Consider the following 21,420-nt stretch of genomic DNA (forward strand, 5'->3'; position numbering starts at 1 on the left):
CGTACTCATTTATCTTCATGGCCCGAGTTAATGTGTCTCCATGAAAGTTCAACCCAGTGGACCACATTTTCATCACAGCTATCTTTGGACCATTGCTCCAAAAGTATGTGATGCCAATTCCCATAACATTGCAAAATAAAGCTAGTCACTGCTAAGGGAACATCTTGAGCAAGTGGGCCGGTGTTTCAGATTTCATGAGTTTTATTCCTTCTTATTCATGTTGAACTCAGGTGAAAACCTATTACCATGCACAGATCATGGTTCCTTAACGGAAATGGACAACTGTCCTTTGATGAGCTGTCGGTTCATACGCAAGTGCAAACAGACATTAAGAGTCACTCAAAACCAAATAAGATGTGGCAGCTAGAAAATGTTCAATCTATTAAATTATGTGAAAATTATATGAACTGTTTTGTCTATTTATATAAGATGAACAAATTTCATATATTTCATGTATACATATTTAGGAGCATAGTGATATTTCCCACCCTCCCTCCTCCTTCCTTTTTCTTTCTTAATCCAGCAACAAAATAATACAGGTCATCAAATTATGAGACATCATTTTCATTTTTACTGCTACCACTTGATGCAATAGAAATAACACAGGGGTAGGGTTTCAAATAATGCAATAGATCTGGGATTTATTAGAATCATTTTCATTAAATGCACAAGGATGCTTTAATGACTAAGACTACTGAATTGCAAAATGTAGTTTGTCTGTTTCATAGAATTATGCCCTTTATCGTGTTTTTAGCCAAAAATATACTTTAAACATTTGGTAGAATGACTCTTACTGAGTCTGTTCCCTGAAGTTCACTTTAAATATAATAGAATTTGTTTAAAATTCTACATTTTGGATCTGAAGTGAAAAATGAGAATTTAAAAACAAAAAATCTTATACTATGTTCTCTTTTTTGAATTATTTTTTGAAAAAAATTGACAAAAATCTTGTGTATTTATGGATAGTATGTGATATTTCATCACATGTATACATTGTGTAATATCTAATTAGGGCATGTTTGTTCTTTCAGGTATTTAATATGTCTTTATAGTGAAAACATCCCAAATCCTGTCTTCTAGGTTTTTTTAAATAGAAAAATACTCAATACATTAACTTTATCTGTTCTTAGGCAGTTCTCTATGCATTTTTCCCCCATCTACTTAAATAAGAGCTTGTTGTGTAAGGAAAGCACTTCAAATTCTGAAATCCTTATATCTAAATTTTCTACTAATCCTTTCTTGAATGCCCTGCCTCCAATCTGTCTTCAGTTCACCTGCACAACATTGTGAGACTAAATCTCCTAAACTAATTTTCTTACAGCTGCCAAGCCAACAATCTTTCACTGGCTTCCCAGTGCAGGAATCTGATATGACACTTAGAGTTTTCTGAAATCAAACCTGTATGACTGACTAATCCCGAAATTTCTATCTTCCGTGACTAAACTGTTCAGTATATTGTCTTCCATATACGTAGCAGACCTACTTCCTTTTGCTCATTGCAAACACACTTCCCCGAAATATCCTCCTCCTGTGTTTTGTTTTTTTTTTTTTTGCTTTCTTCTATGTGCTGCATGATCTTTCTAGACAAAACTTTAATATCTCCATGGATTGGGTACCCCAACCTCCTGGTGAAACGTCGTAGTACTTATCATAGAATTCCTAAGGTTGCCAGGTAAATGTTGCAGATAATATAAAATCCAGAAGTCCAACTAGATTGTATGTTCCTCGCAATCTAGAGCCACATACTGTGATCTTAAAAAAGTTCCATTAAGCCTGTCGCATCTATAGTAGACACTAAAGAGTGTTCTTGATTAAATTTTATGAGCTGGGAAGACAGGGAGAAGCAAAGGAGCAATTCCTAATTGAAGGGCTTGTTTTACTGATATAAAACTAAAGCCACCAGTTTTAGTATTTCAGAATCTATCGAAAATTTGAAGAGTCAAAACACAAACATGTGAGCAGTTAAATCATGACCCAAGAGTTTCAGTAGCAGTTCAAGTCAACAACAGAAGAAATATCATAATTATGACATTATCAGATGTCTGATAAACCCAGGGGACACAATCCTATATGATGTAATCCCAGATGTTGAAATCTCAAAAGGTCAAAATCCTGAAAAGCACAATCTCTAAAGACTAAAGTCCCACATGTTGAAATCCAGAAAACTGCAGTTCCCATGGAGGATGGGGTGAGGGGGAAAAACAATGTAAGAGGGGTAGAAAATCAAATGCTGGAGAAGGGATTAGTGCATTTTGGTTGGACACAGGATAGTTACCAAGTTATTCAGTTGTGTACCACTTCCACCCCTTCCCACACAGTGTCTTGTTTGCCTTCAAAACCAAGTCCTTCATCAGAATGGAAAGAATGTACAAGTTCAGTGGCTCTGAGCCAAGTGCACTTGCTTATATAAACCTTCCTCCAGTGTTATAAAAAAACCTTGCATGGTGAACTGTTTAAGGCTATGGATTTAACTGTTGAGAAAAATAGTCTCTCTCTCTCTCTCTCTCTCTCTCTCTCTCTCTCTCTCTCCTTCTCTGTGAAACTCTTTCAAATAAATAAATCTTAAAAAAAAAAGTTGTATTGGTTTAATGGCAGACCCAGGTGAGGTGTCACCATCACTCTTTGGCATCTCTTTCACATATCAACTGGCATTCCAAATCAATCCACACTCCTGCAATACAGTGGTTCAGCAGAGAGATGCTTACAACTGGTAGAAATGAGAGGTTATTGATTTTAATTGATTTAAATTAAACTTGAAGAAAAGAGGTAGAAAAAAGTAGAAGGTCTTAAGGTACTTTACAAGCTAGGGCTAGATTTTACATGATGTCTACACATAACACTTCCAGAATTTGCAAAACCACATTGGAGTGGAACAAGGTAAGTAAGATAGGGATAGAATCTGGTCCTTACATGGTACCCTCTCTGTGCCAAACACTTAGCTAGGCATTTTACAAGTTATCTCCTTAACTGCATTTATTCCTTGTCCCCCACAAAGCGAAAGTGCTGGTAAATTTGAGGTTAGGAAGTGAATATGGACTTACTAGGATTGGTGGAGTTCTGTTGGGAAGCATGTCTTCTATGTGTGATGCAAACCCTACCACCTCTGGTCTGCATTTGGAAGATTCGAGGAAGAGAAGAGGTTGAAGGAGTATAACATGAGACATAGGCATGGTCAGTGGAGAAGGGTGCAGGGAGCACTGAGCAGAAGCAGGAGTAGGGCCAGTTGGTAGGAAAAGAATAATATGACAGATATCCCAACAACTGAGATTTGTGACATTCAGTCCAACTAGTCTTTTAGTTTTACTTGGAAAATAAACATTTTCATTAAGCAAATTCTATCATGACTCTCTTGTACCCAACTCAAACCAATTGGCAGATCACAAACTTTTCCTGATGAACCCAGACAAGGAAATGAATCAGGTGCACAAAAAGATGGCAGCCAGTGTAACCTAGGACCTTCCCACAGACCAGCAATGTCAGGTTGCTCCCTAGGGCTGCAGAACCTCAGTGCCCAGCCCAGACCTACTGAATCAGAATCTGCTTTTGACAGGCTCCTCGGCTGGTCTGTATGTGCATTAATATTTGAATAGCACTGGCTCAGAAGATAATTTCTTAGATGCAGTATCATCTACTGACTTGCACACCTTTTTAGATAAATATGATGGAAATTTCACTTTACTCACAGACAATAGACATTTAGCAAACTATCTTAATAACATATTAGATTTCATTGTTTCTCATCCATCTGCCTTTTCCCAATACAACGTAAGTAAATACATCTCAACATTTAATCTTACACATATCTTACTTGATGTTTTCTTATTCCTTAAGACTTCATGATATGCACATTAGGGCTAGAATATATATGAGAGCTAAGGTACTATCAAGAAGCAAAATGAGAAAGTATACCGTGAGTATGCCATTTACTCTTATCAACAGCTCTAGTCATCTGTATATCCAGTCCTTCGTGGGCTTCAATGAATAGCAAACTATTGGAACCAAGTTGTAGGAATTTGTTCAAGAGTGGAAAGTCTTTCATGTACCAAACACTGGTTTATGTATATTATCCCTCAACAAAATATTAGCAAATCCAACTCAACAGCACATCGAAAGGACCATACACCATAATCAAGTTGGAATTATCCCTAAAATGCAATACATGCAAATCAATAAATGTGATATATTGCATGAACAGAATAAAGGGTCAAAATCATGTAACCACCTCAACAGATGCATAAGGAGAATTTCACAAAATTCAACATCCTTTCAATGATAAAAACTCTCAACAAATGAGGCAGAGAAGGAATGTACCCCAACACAATCAAGGCCTTTTATAACAAACCAACAGCCAAGATCATACCCAACAGTAAAAATCCGAAAGCTTTTCCTGTAACATCACTAACAATAAAACGATGCTCTCTCTCTCACATCTATTCAACACAGTATTGGAAGTGATAGCCAGAGCAATTACGCAAGAATAAAAAATGAAAGGCATCGAAATCAGAGAGGAAGAAGTAAAATCATCTCTATATGCAGATGTTACGATTATATACATTTGGATATACACATAACCCTAAATACCTTTAGAACAAATTCAGTTTGATTTTAGTACAAAATGTCAGCACACAAAAATCAGCTGTATTTCTACTGAATGAACTATCCAAAAATAAAAAAAAACCACATTTATAACAAAGATAATAAAATACTTAGGAATAAGTGAACATAGGGGGTGAAATATTTGCACATTGAAAACTCCAAATCATTGAAGAACACATAAGTAGATTAGAGAAATCAGTATTATTTAAATGTCCATATTACTCAAAGCAATCCACAGATTCAATAAATATCAAAATTCCAATGGTATTTTTCATAGAAATCAAAAAAATAACTTAAAATTTATATGGAACCACAAAAGGATTTATCTGAAGAGACAAAGCAATCTTGAGCAAGATGAACAATGCTGGAGGCATCACACCTCCTTATTTAAAACTGTACCACAGGGGCTCTTTGTGGCACAAGGGGTTAAGCCACCATTTGAGCCTTCAACATCCCATATTGAAGTGCTGGTTTGAGTCCTGGCTGCTCCACTCCCAGCCCAGCTTCCTATTATTGCATCTGGGATGCTGCATATGATGACCCAGGTACTTGGGCTCCTACCACCTGTGTGGGAGGCCTGGATGGAGTTCTGTCTCCTGGCTTCAGCCTGGCCCACACCTGGCTTTGCAGGTATTTGGGAAGTGAACTAGGGGATGAAAAATGTGTGTGTATACATGCACTCACTCTTTCAGATAAATAAATTGCTTTAAAATCTAATATATAAATATATACATATTTCTCTCATAATGTCATAATAGTCAAAATAGTGTGACACTGACACAAGAAAGAGACACACAGGCCAATGAAATGGAATAGAAAACCCAAAAGTAAACCTGCATGTATATCATCAATTCATCTTTTAAGATTTTTTTTATTTATTTGATAGGTAGAGTTACAGGCAGTGAGAGAAATAGAGAGAAAGGTCTTCCTCCCATTGGTTCACCCCACAAATGGTTGCCACGGCCGGAGCTACGCCGATCCAAAGCCAGGAGCCAGGTGCTTCCTCCTGGCCTCCCATGCGGGTGCAGGGGCTCAAGCACTTGGGCCATCCTCCACTGCCTTCCCAGGCCACAGCAGAGAGCTGACTGGAAGAAGAGCAACCAGGACAGAATCCGGCACCCATATGGGATGTCGGCGCCACGGGCGGAGGATTAACCAAGTGTGCCGCGGCTCGGACCCCATCATCAATTCATCTCTGACAAGATTATGCAATGGGGAAAAGAAATTCTCTTCAACAAATGCTGCTAGGAAAACTGGAATCTACATGCCAAAGAGTGATATTGAACCCTTATTCACTTTAATATATTCACATTATAAGTATGTCTATATTTAAATTCATTTATTTGTATTTATTTGAAAGGCAGAGACAGATCTTCCATGTGCTGACTCACTCCACAAATACAACAGCCCAGGCTGGGCCAGGACAAAGCCAGGAGCCGGGAATTCATTATAGGCACTCTGTGTAGGTAGCAGGAACCCGAGCACTCGAGACACTATCCTTTGTCTCCAAGAGTGTGCATTAGAAGCAAACTGGAATACAGAGCAGATACTGGACTTGAACTCTGATCTGGGCATCCCAAGTAGACTTATTCATTGTGCCAAATGCCTACCTCTGGCGTCATATACAGAGATGAGCTCAAAATGGGTCAAAGACTTAAATGTAAGACCTGAAACTCTAAAACTACCAGAAGAAAACGTAGATGAAATTTTGGTATTAGGCAGTGATTTTGTTGGATATGAACCCCAATGCAGAGGCAAGAAAACAAAAAATGGGATACTGCATCAAATTAAAAGGCTTTTGCTCAGCAAAGAAAACAATAGAAACAACCTACAGCATGGGAGAAAATATTTGCAAACTGTACATCAGATATTAATATTAATACCCATAACATACAAACAGTCTTCAAAAAGTTTATGGATGATGCATATTATGATAAAAACTATGCACGGATTTTAAAAAGTTTTTGCACCAAAAGAAACTGAAAATTAGGAAGATAAAGCAATTTCCAAATTGCTGGACTTCACATGATAGGACCAAAGCCTGTGCTATTAAACTATTAAAATATCTTGACTCCTGCTGTGGAGACGTGAAGGACTTCTTGGGGATTGAAAGCTAGGGTTGCCCAGGCGAAAGTATAGTGCTGAAGCTAATTTTTAAGTTTCTCCTTTAGCCATTCCTTTGGCTTCCATATGTTCTTATTTTCATGTGAAAACCCTTTTCCTAGTTGAAAATTGAGGACTACTAAGAATTAGTTAAGTTGAAGTCATGATGTGTAGAGGGCATCAACCGGACTTTTCTAGAATATAGTATCTGAACTATTAACAGCTGCCCCTCAAACAGTGTTCTCTGCTTAAATGAGGTTAGGAAATCCACGGTTGAGCAAAATGAAAAACACTTGTTACCATAGGGTTTGTAACACTAGGAATCCATTCTCTGTGTCATTTGCCTATCAGCTCTGTTTGCTTCTCCCTCCACAGGGATATAAACAATTTCCACACTCTTTCATTTAGAACACCAATTCTGAAAGTGATTTTTTTAAAAGTCTGATTTCAACACTATGTTTTTGCAGCCCTGGGGTAGATACAACCAAGGAAATTGTTAACTGTTAAATACTGTAGAGCAAACACATGCTATGTGTATTTTATAAGTCAGATGAACAACTTGTTGGTGAACATTGCAGGCCACCTGGTCTCAGTGTGTGCTGCAGCTAAAGGAAGCACATGTTAGGTTCAAAGAACACTGAAGAGAGGTCTGGGTATTTCAATATCCTCCTCCTCTGTGGCTAAGGTCCTCCAGGAGTTCCTGGAACTGTTTCTGTTTCTGTTTTATAAAGGTCAATTTGGCCTATTTTTCCAAATCACCTCTCACTCTTAACTCTTATCGCCAGCTCATCAAACACCCTCTTCCCAAGAAAGAGGAGGAACATTTCATATCCTTTTGATATAGTTTAAATCTGAATTAAAATATGAATTAAACTATACTAAAAGGCCGGCGCCGCGGCTCACTAGGCTAATCCTCCGCCTTGCGGCGCCGGCACACCGGGTTCTAGTCCCGGTCGGGGCACCGATCCTGTCCCGGTTGCCCCTCTTCCAGGCCAGCTCTCTGCTATGGCCAGGGAGTGCAGTGGAGGATGGCCCAAGTGCTTGGGCCCTGCACCCCATGGGAGACCAAGATAAGCACCTGGCTCCTGCCATCGGATCAGCGCGGTGCATTGGCCGCAGCGCGCCTACCGCGGCGGCCATTGGAGGGTGAACCAACGGCAAAAAGGAAGACCTTTCTCTCTGTCTCTCTCTCACTGTCCCCTCTGCCTGTCAAAAAAAAAAAAAATACTATACTAAAAAAGTTTCTGTAGTGTTAAGTTCTGCTTACTTGTGTTTCTTCAAATCTTTTAAAAATATACTGGATTTCATAGAAAGTCAGAACACTCGTATTTTATCCAGCAATCATTTTGAGCACCACAGAGGTTAAAAAAAGAAAAAGAGAAGCTGCCAATTCTAACTACCACTGGTTCTAAGGGGCTTTCCAATTCAAGTTGCTAAAATATAAAAAAAAAGTGCATCTTCAAGGCAATTAAATCGAGCAGCATCGCCTTCTGTAAGCGGCTTGCATATTTTAGACAGTTGTATTTATGTGAAAATTCCGCAAATGGTTTTATTCTTTCCAGGCCAGGTTTCCTCCCATCATAGGCCGTGAATCACTTGTAATAGAATCACCTGGGGCTACTCATTACCAAGACTCTCGGGCCCCGCTGCAGACCACGGAAGAGAAGCTTGGGAGAGAATCTAGGCTGTCATGTTTAAAGCTTTTCAGACAAACCTGTTACGCAGCCAGGAGAAGATTTCTTAAAAGTGGTCCCCAGGCCAACAGCAATACATTACTCGAGAGCTTTTAAGAAATGCAGACTTTTGGGGCCGGTGCCATGGCTCACTTGGTTAATCCTCCACCTGCGGCACCGACATCCCATATGGGCACCAAGTTCTAGTCCCGGTTGCTCCTCTTCCAGTCCAGCTCTCTGCTGTGGCCCAGGAGGGCAGCGGAGATGTCCAAGTGCTTGGGCCCCTGCACCTGCATGGGAGGCCGGGAGGAAGCACCTGGCTCCTGGCTTTGGATCGGCGTAGCTCTGGCCGTGGCGGCCATTTGGGGAGTGAACCAATGGAAGGAAGACCTTTCTCTCTGTCTCTCTCACTGTCTGACTCTGTCAAATAAAAAAAAAAAGAAATGCAGACTTAAGAAGCAGGCATTTGGTGTGGGGGTTAAGATGCCTGCGTTCCATGTTGGAGACTCTGGGTTTCAGTCTTGCTCTGCTTCCAACAGGCTTCCTGCTATCACACAAGAGGCAGGGGGCCATGGCCCAAGTACTTGGGTGCCTTCACTCATACAGGAGTCCTGGACTGAGTTCTAAGCTCCTGACTTCAGCCTGACCCAGCTCTGGCTCCTGCTGGCATTTGAGGAATGAACCAGCAGATGGAAGACACCTCCCTGTCCCTCTGCCCTTCAAAATCTAAAACAAAATAAAACAAGAACACCCCAAACAGAAGTGCAGAGTCTCAAACCTCTTCCCTGCGGCCAGCGTTGTGGAGCAGTAGGTTAAGGCGCTGTTTGGGACACCACAATCCCAGATAGGAGCACGATCTTGAGTCTTGGTGGCTTTGCTTCTGATCCAGCTCCCCGCTAATGTACCTGGGAAAGCAGCTGAAGATGGTCCAAGTACTCGGCCCCCGCCGCTCACGTGGGAGATCAGGATGGAGTTCCAGGCACCTGGCTCCAGCCTGGCCCAGCCCTGGCTATTATGGGCCATTTGGGGAGTAAACCAGCAGATAGAAGCTTGCTCTCTCTCTTTTTTTTCTCTCTCTAACCCTACCTCTCAAATAAATTAAATTAAATTCAAAAAACACTCATCCCAGGCCAACTTAAGCAACATACACATTTTAACAAGATGTCCAGACAAAGCAGAGATACATGTAGAGCAAAGGGAAGACTAGGAGTTCTCAAACCATGTTTCCCGAACCAGCAGCAGCTGTTCCTAGGAACTTGTTAGAAAGACAATTCTAGGCTGAGTGCATCACACTTGGGAGATGAGGTGAGGTGTTGCTCAAGTTACCTGTGGTTTAATAAGCCCAACAGGTGAATCTAATGCTTGCTAATGTGAGAGAGCCAGCTTGAAGGCCACATTTTAATTATACACACTTGATGGCAGTACTAATCAGGTTGACACAAGACAAGGAGATTCCAATGGTGGCAGAAGCCTGTTCCACATTCACAGTCATTAAGAGGCATTAAGTAGTGTCTCAACAGCTGGGGAAGCTTTTAATCCAAGATGTTAAAATAATAACTGATACAGGGGCCAGTGCTGTGGTGTAGCAGGTAAAGCTGCCACCTGTAGTGCCAGCATCCCATATGGGCGCTGGTTTGAGTTCTGTCTGCTCCACTTCCGATCCAGCTCTCTGCTATGGCCTGGGAAAGCAGTAAAAATTGGCTCAAGTCCTTGGGCCCCTGAACCTGCATTGGGAGACCCGGAAGAAGCTCCTGGCTCCTGGCTCCGGATTGGCACATCTCCTGCTGTTGCAGCCATCTAGGGAGTAAACCAGTGGATGGAAGATCTCTCTCTCTCTCTCTCTCTCTCTCTCTCTCTCTGTCTCTGCCTCTCTTTAACTCTACCATTCAAATAAAATAAATAAATCTTTAAAAAATAATAACTGATGTAACAATCAAGAAAAGACAGGTAGGAAAATGCTGGTGAGCGTTGATCCCTCCTTTTAAAGAGAGTCAGTGGTAAGTACATTCTAGAACAGAGGGATTTTTCAAACTTTAATTTATTAGCAATTTCTTTCTGACTCTTTCTGAGCACGTGTGACAAGTCCACCGTGTTATGAGTTCTCTGTGGTGTCTGATACGTTCTTTGAAGTGCTGTCAACCTGAAGCTCAAATTCAGGACAAAAGAGTGGGTAGTTGGTATTTTTCCTCCAGTTACATAAATGGGAGAGTTTGATATGAATGCTTGGGAGAATAATTCATTCATTCAACTGCTGAGCACCTACCACGAATTATACAATTTTGGACGATAAGAATTTGAGGCTTAAATGATAGCTCTTTCTCCCAAGGAACATACAGTCCATTAGACAGTCAGGCATAAGAAAAGGATAATTTCACCACATTATGACACCTTGTATAATGTGTGTCTGAAATAATCAGTTATTACAACCACTGGCCTAATAGTTGTGTGAATATGGATTTGAGAAAGGTGAGAGTAATGAGAAGGACCCATAAGTAGCTACTGGAACATTTTAAGCAAGAGGGTGATCAGTAACAAAAAGAAAATGCATCCTTTTAATTGTCTTATAAAACACAATTATTTATAGCTAGCTATCGATCCATTGTATCGCTAGAAGCAAGAAGTGACTTAGGTGATTCAAAATAATTTTTAAAAAATCTCTGACTTTGGAAAGTTTTACAAAAATCATGCTTTACACAATGCAACAAATGTCTGATATTCCTCAACATGCCCTTTTTATTATCTGAAGCATCCCATGATTCCATTGTTTATGCCAGTATTATGTTTAATTAAGCACCATGGCAATATCAATATGAGTCAGAAAGCGAGATGTGCACAAAGCATCCAAAAACGCAGGCATCCTGGCAAGGAGATAAACCTAAAACATAACACGGTAATGAGTACAACTGTCTAAGATGGGAATTTAATTGAATATCCAAACAGCTACAGAGAGCATTGGGCTTCCCAGCCAGGTGTCACAGTTGTCAGGCATGTAGCCTCTGGAGCAAGAGGCCTGGGGTTTCCACTCCAGTTCTGCCACGTAATAGCCATGGGATGTCACTTGACTTCTCTCTGCCTCGTTTGTCTGATCTATGAAATGGGAATAGTATTGTGTAGTCTTTTCTTGTAGAGTTGCTACGAAATTAAAGTGAATTAGTATATGTAAAGCATTTATAGAAATGCCTGGCATTTAATAAATATATCTATATTAGCTCTTTTATTATTAATGTTATTGAAGTACTACATCCTGGATCCTCATATTCAGGTCCTACACAAATGAGTTGACAGCAGTAAAGTATGGAATCACATGGTGTGAACTTGGGCATGGTGTGAACTTGGGCATATCAACAATCATAACAAGGTTGTTTTCGCACACCCTGTTGCCTGGTGGTGACTCTGAAGCTGCATTTTAGGTCAAAGTATGGTCTGTGACTGCAAACCGCTGAGCACGGCTGAAGCCTGTTCAGGCAGGCATCAAACCCAGACCTTGGCCTCTTTGGTAATGCTGTCCAACCACACACTGGCTGGGTGGTGGTGCCATGTGTTACCTACCGACATCTGTTAACTCTAGATGTCCCTTGCGCGCTGTGCAAGGCTGTAGCTCCCTGGACACAGAGGAGAGGCCAGCTCACTACACATTCTAAGCAAACATGTAGAAAGCCTTACACAGCACTTGGCTCAAAGCAAACTCTGTTAACTGTCGGTTGGATGAAAGGAGGCTTATGCCATTAAAGTAACAATTAGGCTTCAGTTGGTCCCCTGGCAGCCTCTTTCCCCTTCTAAATATCAGATTTCATCCTGTGAAAGCAGACCTCCAAATGATAACAAAAACAGGGCTTTTGAAAAGCCTTGGAAAACAGTACCCTGGCTTGTTGGAGAGAAGAGAATGTTTTCTTACTATTTTACTTAGAGCATGTGACAATGCTTCTTTGTAACTAAAAACATAACTTGTAGTCTATGTGGAGAGATATTAGTCTATTTTTGTAGAATCTGATAGCTCAGGGAGGATTTCCACTTACTATTCACTAATTTGGGAGAATTTATTTTAGGGATGAAACTTGCCACTGAACTTGAAATGATTTGTCTTTTTCCAAGATTATTTATTTGCATCTCCTTGAAAGGCAGACAGAGAGAAGGAAAGAGAAAAAAATCTTTTACTCACTGGCTCACTCCCCAAAGGCCCATAATAACCAAGACTGGGCTAGGCTAAAGCCAGGATCCAGGAACTCCTTCCGTGTCTCCCATGTGGGTGGCAGGGACCCAAGCACTTGAGCTATCATCTGCTGCCTCCCAGGATGCATTAGCAGGAAGCTAGATTGGAAGAGGAGGAGCTAGAACTCTAACCTGCCCTCCAACATGGGATGTGTGGGGTATGGGCTTAACCTGCTGTGGCACCACGTCCGCCTCGAGACAATTTCTTAACCAAGGGCAATAAGGTTGATTTGATTTTGGAACTGTATTTTTCAGTTATAAATATCTATCTCACCTATTAGAATAAAAATTGATTTCACAAGGTTTTTTGTCTCCCTCTAAAACATTTTAAAATTGAATAGTAAGTAGGCAAAAAGAAATCTATAGAATTTGTTATGTGCCAGGTATTTATTTTTTAATTTTATATTAATTGATTTTTTTTCATCACAATAAGTCTGAGAAAGCAGCAGAGGATGGCCCATGTCTTTGGGCCCCTGCAACCATGTGGGAGACCCGAAAGAAGCTCCTTGCCCCGGCTTCAGATTGGCTCAGCTCTGGTCATTGCAGCCATTTGGGGAATGGATCAGCAAATGGAAGACCTCTCTCTCTCTCTCTCTGTCTCTACCTCTCCATGTAACTCTGTATTTCAAATATGCAAAATAAATCTTTAAAAAAAGATTAATTTATTTGTTTGAAAGTCAGAGTTAAAGAGAGAGAAGGAAAGAGAGAGGGCAGGGGAGAGATCTTCCATCTGCTGGTTCACTCACCAATGGCCACAATGACCAGGGCTTGGTTCCCCTCTGCACATGTGTAGTTCTGTGTTAAACATAGGGACTTAAAAAAAAAAAAAAAAAGAACAAAAACATGATCAGCTCCATTGTTAAATCATAATATGGGGAAATTCTGGGAAAAGAATGGGAAGTTGTGTTTGGAATGACAAGAGGAAACCCAATAAAAAGGCAGTCCAATGTCATTTTCGAATCTATATTTACTCATATGATGATGAGAATAGATACAAGACTTCTGGCAGGGGGCAAACTATCAGTATTCACAGTAATAACTGTACCCTGAGCCCCATCTTTTCCAATTCTAAAATGATTCAATGATGCAATGAGGGCCAGATGTCACCTCACCTGTGCTGGGGTTTGTACCATAAAGACAGAGAACCTGAAGAGAATCTGAAGGTCCAGACAGAAGAGGGACAGCTGTTCCCCTATTTCCATTCTGAGACAGAGAGATAGAGGATAACGTCGTTTTTAAAGGAATTGTTTGTTTGTTTGTTTATTTATTTATTTATTTATGTTAGAGTACAGAAAGAGAGGGAGAGCAATCTTCCATCTGCTGGTTCACTTCCCAAATGGCTTTCAATGGCCAGGGCTGGGCCAGGCCAAAGTCAGGAGCCACGAGCTTCTTCCAGGTCTCCCATGTGGCTAGGTGCACAACCACTTGTGCCATCCCAGGCCATTAGCAGAGAGCTGGATCCAAAGTGGAGCAGTTGGGACATGCACCCATAATGGGTGCCAGTGTCATAGGTAGCAGCTTAACTTGCTGTGCCACACTCTGGCCCTGAGGATAAGGTAATTCTACAACTCCTACGGAAACACAAGGGGTCCAGAATAACCAAACAAATTGGAAAAAGTAGGACACAGTTGAAGGATTAACAACATTTAACTTCAAGATTTATTATAAAACTATAGTAATCAAGACCATGTGGCTTTGGCATTAAGATAGATTTTAAAAAATCAATTGGTGAGAATAGAGAGTTCAAAACTAAATTCACACGTACACAGACAATTGATTTTTGAGAAAGGTGCAAAAGCAATTCAATGAAGGAAAGATTGCCTTTCCAGCAAACGAGCGGTATGATCAGATATCCATATGTGAAAAAATAAACTTCAATCACAACATATACAAAAATTAACTCTAAATGAATAAATGAACTAAAACTTCTAGAAGAAAAATCTTTGTATCCTTAGGTTAATGAATATTTCTTACATGTACCAGAAAAACATAATATTTTGTTTAAAAACTGATAAATTGGACCTCTACTTCTACTGGTTTCAAAATACTATTACAAGAATAAAAATACAAATCTTGGACTAGAAGAAACATTCGTATAGTACATGTCTGAGAAAAGACAAATACAAAATATATAAAAAGCTCTCAAAGCCCATTCATGGGAAGACATGAAATCCAGTGGTTAGAAAAGGTTGGCCAAAATTTTTATTAGCTACTACATCAATGAAAATATGAGAATGGCAAAGTCTCTAGAATATGTTCCTCATCATTAGCCACTCAAGACATTAGTTCATCTCAAGACAAAGCATGAGATGAACTACCTTGTCTATACTCCGGAACAGGGGTTTTTCTACTCACTACTTGTTGAATTCTTTATTTAGTGGAGAGTGAAGCTTGTGATTATAAAGTAAATTGAAAGTACTTCATTATAAAAATTTAAAAGAAAAATAACAAAGGAAGGAGGAGGGAGGGAGAGAGGGTAAGGTGAGAAGTATCATTATGCTCTTGAAAGTGTACAGATGAAATACCTGAAATTCATTCCTTTCTTACAAATAAAAATTTAAGAATAACTAAAATGTGAACATCTGACTATGTCATGAGTTGGCAAGGGTGTGGAGTAACTGAAACTCCTGTATATTGTTAGTAGAAATGTGCAACCACTTAGGATAAATAGTTCACTAGTTTCTTAAAATGTTAAATATATTTCCACCTTATCTTCCGGCTTTTCCAGATATCTGAGAGAAGGAAAGGCAATCTATCAATGCAAAGATTATATTAGCATGTTTAAAAGAGGATTTTCTCATAATCTCCCAAAATGAGAACCAACTGAAATAAATGTGTTCTGACTGGTGAGTGGATAACCAAATTTTGATTCATCTATGAGATGGACTCCTAGCAATAAAGAAAAATGAAGTATTGATACACACACCAAAGATAAATCCCAAATAATTATGCTCAGTAAAGAGGCTAGAACAAAAATATAAATATATACTTTATGGCACTATGTATATAAAATTATAGAAATTAAAATTAATCTTTAGTGAGAGAAAGTTGAGTGGTACTTGATGGGATGTGGGAGGGAAAGGATTGCAAAGGAAATCGAGCAATTTTGAGTTGATGAGTATGTAAACAGGTGATTACTTTAAACAAACATTATTACATGTCATTAAAAAATATGTCTTCCAAGAATTCTTTGAAGTAGTTTGGTGAATGACTGGATCCACTTGGTGAGGAAACAAAGAATCAAGAGATTCCCAGGTTTCTGTCTTATGCCCTCAGCTGAATGGCAGGGTCATTTCTGAGACCAGCAGGAATGATAAAATATTTGGAAGGTTGAGGAATGGAGGTGAATGTCATGAGTGTTGTTTGGGACACTGTGATTCCAGGATTTATGTCAAGGATGACACACAGAAGCGGGGCTTCTAAGAGCTGGAGAGAGGAGAGCAAGAAAGGGAGATCTGGGCCGTTGCTGTGGCACAGCGTGTAAAGCCGCTGCCCACACTGCCAGCATCCCATATGGGCGCCAGTTCAATCCCGGCTGCTTCACTTCCAATCCAGCTCTCTGCTATGGCCTGGAAAAGATTTTTTTGTCTCCCTCTGAAACATTTTAAAATTGAATAGAAAGTAGGCAAAAAGAAATCTATAGAATTTGTTATGTGCCAGGTATTTATTTTTTAATTTTATATTAATTGATTTTTTTCATCACAATAAGTCTGGGAAAACAGCAGAGGATGGCCCAAGTCCTTGGGCCCCTCCCCACGTAGGGGACCTGGAAGAAGCTCCTGGCTCCTGGCTTCAGATCGGCGCAGCTCCGGCTGTTGAGGTCAATTGGGGAGTGAACCAGTGGATGAAAGACCTCTCTCTCTCTCTCTCTCTCTACCTCTCCTTCTCTCTCTGTGTAAATCTTACTTTCAAATAAATAAATAAATCTTAAAAAGGGGGTGGGGATCAACAGATAGCCTGCAGGCTCTGTCATGAGAAGGCATTGGAAAACAAGCACATGGGCCATCGACACCCCTGCCACGTGAGACGTCTGTGATGGGAGGCCTTCAGGAACAGTGAGTTGATGTGAACATACTGATGTAAAGGAATATTCAGTTATCCGTGTGTTGGGCCAAGTCCCAAAACACTCAAGAAAGAACTTGAAAAACAAGGAAAATGAGTGATACAGTACGAAGAGACAAATAATGGGAAGACTATAATACAGAGGGTGATGAATGGAGGGGCTGGCACCAAAGCATGACAAGCAAAACAGAGACATGAGAAAGTGTTACCTTAGGGACAGGCATTTGGTCTAGTGGTTAAGGCACCTGTGTGCCATAGAGGAGTGTCTGGGTTTGATTCCAGGTTCCAGTTCCAACGCATAAGCTGGGAGTCTGCAGGTGATAGGTCAAGTAGCCCGATGCCTGTCATTCACGTGGAGACCCAGACCGAGTTCCCAGCTCCTGCCTCTGGCCCTCTCCCAGTCATGTGGGCATCTGAGAATCTCTCTGTGCCTGTGTGTGTCTGACCCTCTCTCTCTCTCTGTTTTTCTGATTCTCCACCTGTCAAATAAGTAATTTTTTCATAAAAACTTGTTGTGTTAGTCTTAATCGTCGCCAGGAAATGGGCCTCACAGAATTCAGACTTGGAGAGGTGGGAATGAATACAAAGGCAAGGAGGGCAGTTCCGTCTCTTCTTGGTCCATAGTAGAGTGGTGGCCACCATCACTGCTGGTGAGGATGAACCAGAGCCCTTATTCTGCCCAGGGGCAGGTGGCTGATGGGAAGAGAGGAAGTGAGGGTTCTTCATACAGGCTCTCAGCATGGAGTCATTGCACTCTATTTATTTATTTATTTTAACAGGCAGAGTGGACAGTGAGAGAGGGAGACAGAGAGAAAGGTCTTCCTTTTGCCGTTGGTTCACCCTCCAATGGCCGCCACGGCTGGCGCGCTGCGGCCGGCGCACCGCGCTGATCCGAAGGTAGGAGCCAGGTGCTTCTCCTGGTCTCCCATGGGGTGCAGGGCCCAAGTCTTGGGCCATCCTCCACTGTACCCCTGGGCCACAGCAGAGAGCTGGCCTGGAAGAGAGGCAACTGGGACAGCGCCCTGACCTGGACTAGAACCCGGTGTGCCGGCGCCGCAGGCAGAGGATTAGCCTAGTGAGCCGCGGCGCCGGCTCATTGAACTCTATTAAAAGATGAATATAGGGCTGTTGAAATTGAAAGTTTATTTATTGTACTCCAATTCTCAGATGATGCTAATGCTGTTGCTATTTCAAACACGAGGACCTAGGAAACCATGCTTATCTTTTTCATCCTTTCAATATGAAAGCACAATAGGAAGGTCCTTTGGGTTGAGATTTTTCCAGATGGTCGTGTTTGCTTTTAGTGAGAAAATACAAGACATGTCATCCCTGGAATATTAAAACACAAAACAATACAAAAACTAAAAAAAAAAATCTTGAATCATTTGTTACTGCAAACATCACCCTTGCATCTTTCAAAACATTTTAGTTTCACTCAAGCACTAGTTCCTTGTGATTTTTCCTCTTAATGTTATTGTAAAGCAATTTCTATGGTAAACCTGAATGCCTTCTAAGGACACAGAATCTTTTGAATGGATTTAAAAACATTGTTTGGTAGAGCACATTGATAGCTTCAAGCTTTAATCATAAGTCCTTTAGAGGTAGAGCAATTATTTAATCTTCTACGTTGATTAGCCTTAGTACACCTTCCAGATAAAGTATGAAATGAGGTACAAGTTGTTTTTTACTCTCCTCTCTGCAGTTACTTGAAAATGACCTTTTAGTCAGCTGATAAGCAGGGCCAGCATTGAGACTGAGGAGGTCACATGACACAAAAATTGCTGAAGGTCTACCAGAAGGACAAATGAAATGCACAGCACCCGGGCTGGTGTAGGAGCCCTCACCTGCGTAGAGGTGGAGGCTTTTCTTGGATAAGAACTGGTGACTCAAGGTACATCCTCATTTTTGCATGCAACAGCCCTTGATATGGTGCACATTTTGTCGAGGTTCTCTTCATACAGATGACTGAAAAGTCAGGTGCATGTGCGTGCCTTTAAGCTTTTCTACTTCTTCACCTGCAGGATTCCTGAGAACTTGTGCCCTGAGAGATGACCAGAAATAAACAACCGGGGACGCTCAAGTGCACAGCACCTACGAGTGAGAATTAATATCTCTATTTATCTCTCTCTCTCTCTCTCTCTCTCTCTATATATATATATATATATATATATATATATATATATATATATATCGATCTTTTTCCTTTGGAGAGTTCTCCAACAAATCTTCTAAAAAGTTTTTAAGTATGTCAATGTCATTTCCTCAACTCACTCTAGCTGTTTAAAGCAAAAGAAGCACTTTTTAAGGAGTAATAAAAGCTTTGCAAATCACATGAGACAAGAAACACTCTTTAGGTTGGGGCCAGGGTTGTGGCTCAGCAGGTTAAGCTGCTGCTTCTAACACCAGCATCCCATATCAGAGCGTCAGTTCCAGCCCCGGCTTCTCTGCTTCTGGCCCAAGCTCCCTGCTAATGCACCTGGAGAGGCAGTGAAAGGTGGCCCAAGGTCATTGTCGCTCCTAGGGGGGATTTGGATGGAGTTCTTGGCTCCTGGCTTCAGCCTGGCCCAGCCCTGGCATCTAGGGATTAAACCAGTGGATGGAAGAGCTTGCTTGCTCACATCCAGAAATTTCTCAAGCCACAGAACACAGCCGGGTCATAAGGGAGCTGGTAGGGAGTGGGAGCATGAGAGTGGCTGCTAGGAAAACACCACCACTGCCACCTTTGCTGCTTCTGCCTCCCTCCCACTTCCTTCAGGTCGGAATGCAGGCTTCTCAGGAGTCTTTTTGGCAGAGCCTGAGTCATATCTGGAGCTCGACTGCCTTAGAGTCTGAAAAGTGCTGGTCACTGCAGCTCAGGCAGGAGGTTGAAATGAGCACAGAGTAGGCAAGAACCACGAGATCAGTCATTGTAAATCATAAGAAAATGGGCACAGATTTTAAACTCACCCAAATGGGCCTCTGGAACCCCGGCTTTTGGCCCCTGCCCAGAGTATCACCCTGATAATGCACCAGGTCATTCCCTCTGCACAGGGTCAGCTGTTCACCACCCACTGCTGGCCCCCTGGTTGTCTCCCTCTTCCCTGCAAACGCCAGGGAGAAAAGGCCAGGCCTCCGTCACTCTCTTCTCAGCCACAATGGCTCCAGCGACTGAGTCAGATCCCAGCAGTCACCACTTTGTTGGCTGGAGCAGACGTGAAAAGCGGGAGACAGAAGCCAAGAAGCAGGTTGTTCATCCTGTTTTGCACCGAAGGTCCGTTGCTCAGAGCTGTGACCTCGAGGGTCTCTCTGGAGATGTTCTGCATAACTGAGTAAAACCTTTTGCATCTCCTGCAACCAGAACTCAGCACCATGACTTTTTTGTTGTTGTTTTTTATCTTCCTTTTATTCTTCATTATTCATCTGCTATGGTACTCCACAACAAAGCCTGTGCTCCTAAGATTAATCTCAGGCTCTTTTCTCAGGGAAGCAGGCTAAGATAACACAGCACAGAGCATTCCCTGGATGTGGGACCATGTTTCCTCTTTGTCAGCCCACATCCCACTTCTCTTTAAGATCTGTCTCAAAACACCCCCAGCACAGGTGTCCATACTTCACGGACCACTTCGGCACTTACCTCATTCACTGTTCATTTCTCTTGAATGTTTCTTGTTTTGCACAAACTTGACTCTACACCTTTCTCAAGGTGGTAAGAGCATAGATTTTTTTTTTAAGATTTATTTATTTATCTGAAAGTCACAGTTACACAGAGAGAGAAAGAGAGGCAGAGAGAGAGGTCTTCCATCCGCTGGTTCACTCACTCCCCAATTGGCCGCAACGGCCAGAGCTGCACGGATCCAAAGCCAGGAGCCAGGAGTCTCTTCCAGGTCTCCCACGCGGGTGCAAAGGCCCAAGGACTTGCACCATCTTCCACTGCTTTCCTAGGTAATTGCAGAGAGCTGGATGGGAAGTGGAGCAGCCAGGTCTCCAACCAGCACCCATAAGGGATGCCAGCACTGCAGGTGCCGGCTTTACCTGCTATGCCACAGCCCCGGCCCCAGATCTTCTTTTTAATGATACACCTTTTTAGTGGCAGTAACACAGCGACTTAAGAATGAGAGTGTGCCCAGTGTGGGAGCAGTTGTGTTGGTGAGGGGTCCATCCACACCCCTGGCCTCTGCCTTCCCTCCCTTGGCATTTCATTCAAACCAGTTGTCTTCCTAGGACAGCCGCACCTTTGCAGGAGCAACCTGCTGCACCTCCCTCCTTGGGTCCTGCCCTATAATTGCAAGGATTCTGTTCATTGCACATAGGTCTCTTTCCACTGCCCTAATTTTCACTACTTCCCTGATAAAGGATTAATCCCAAATTATTAATGACTTCAGGGGGAACCCCTTACGGTGTATTTGTATCTTTAAGATATCCTGTGGGGGCTGGCGCTGTGGCGGGTTAAAGCCCCGGCTGGCAGTGCCAGCATCCCATATGGGCACCAGTTCGTGTCCCAGCTGCTCTACTTCCAATCCAGCTCTCTTTTATGGCCTGGGAAAGAAGTAGAAGATGGCCCAACTCCTTGGGCCCCTGCACCTGCACAGGAGACCAGGAAGAAGCTCCTGGCTCCTGATTTCAGATCGGTGCAGCTCCAGCCATTGCAGCCATTTGGAGAGTGAACCAGTGGAAGGAGGACCTCTCTCTTTCTACTCATCTCTACCTTTCTCTGTCACTCTGTCTTTCAAATAAAAAAAAAATCTTTTTTAAAAAAATCCCATGAACAATTTAATGTAAAAAATCTTTCGAAGCAAGA

Source organism: Lepus europaeus, chromosome 20, assembly GCF_033115175.1.
Source record: "Lepus europaeus isolate LE1 chromosome 20, mLepTim1.pri, whole genome shotgun sequence".
In the NCBI taxonomy this organism is placed as follows: Eukaryota; Metazoa; Chordata; class Mammalia; order Lagomorpha; family Leporidae; genus Lepus; species Lepus europaeus.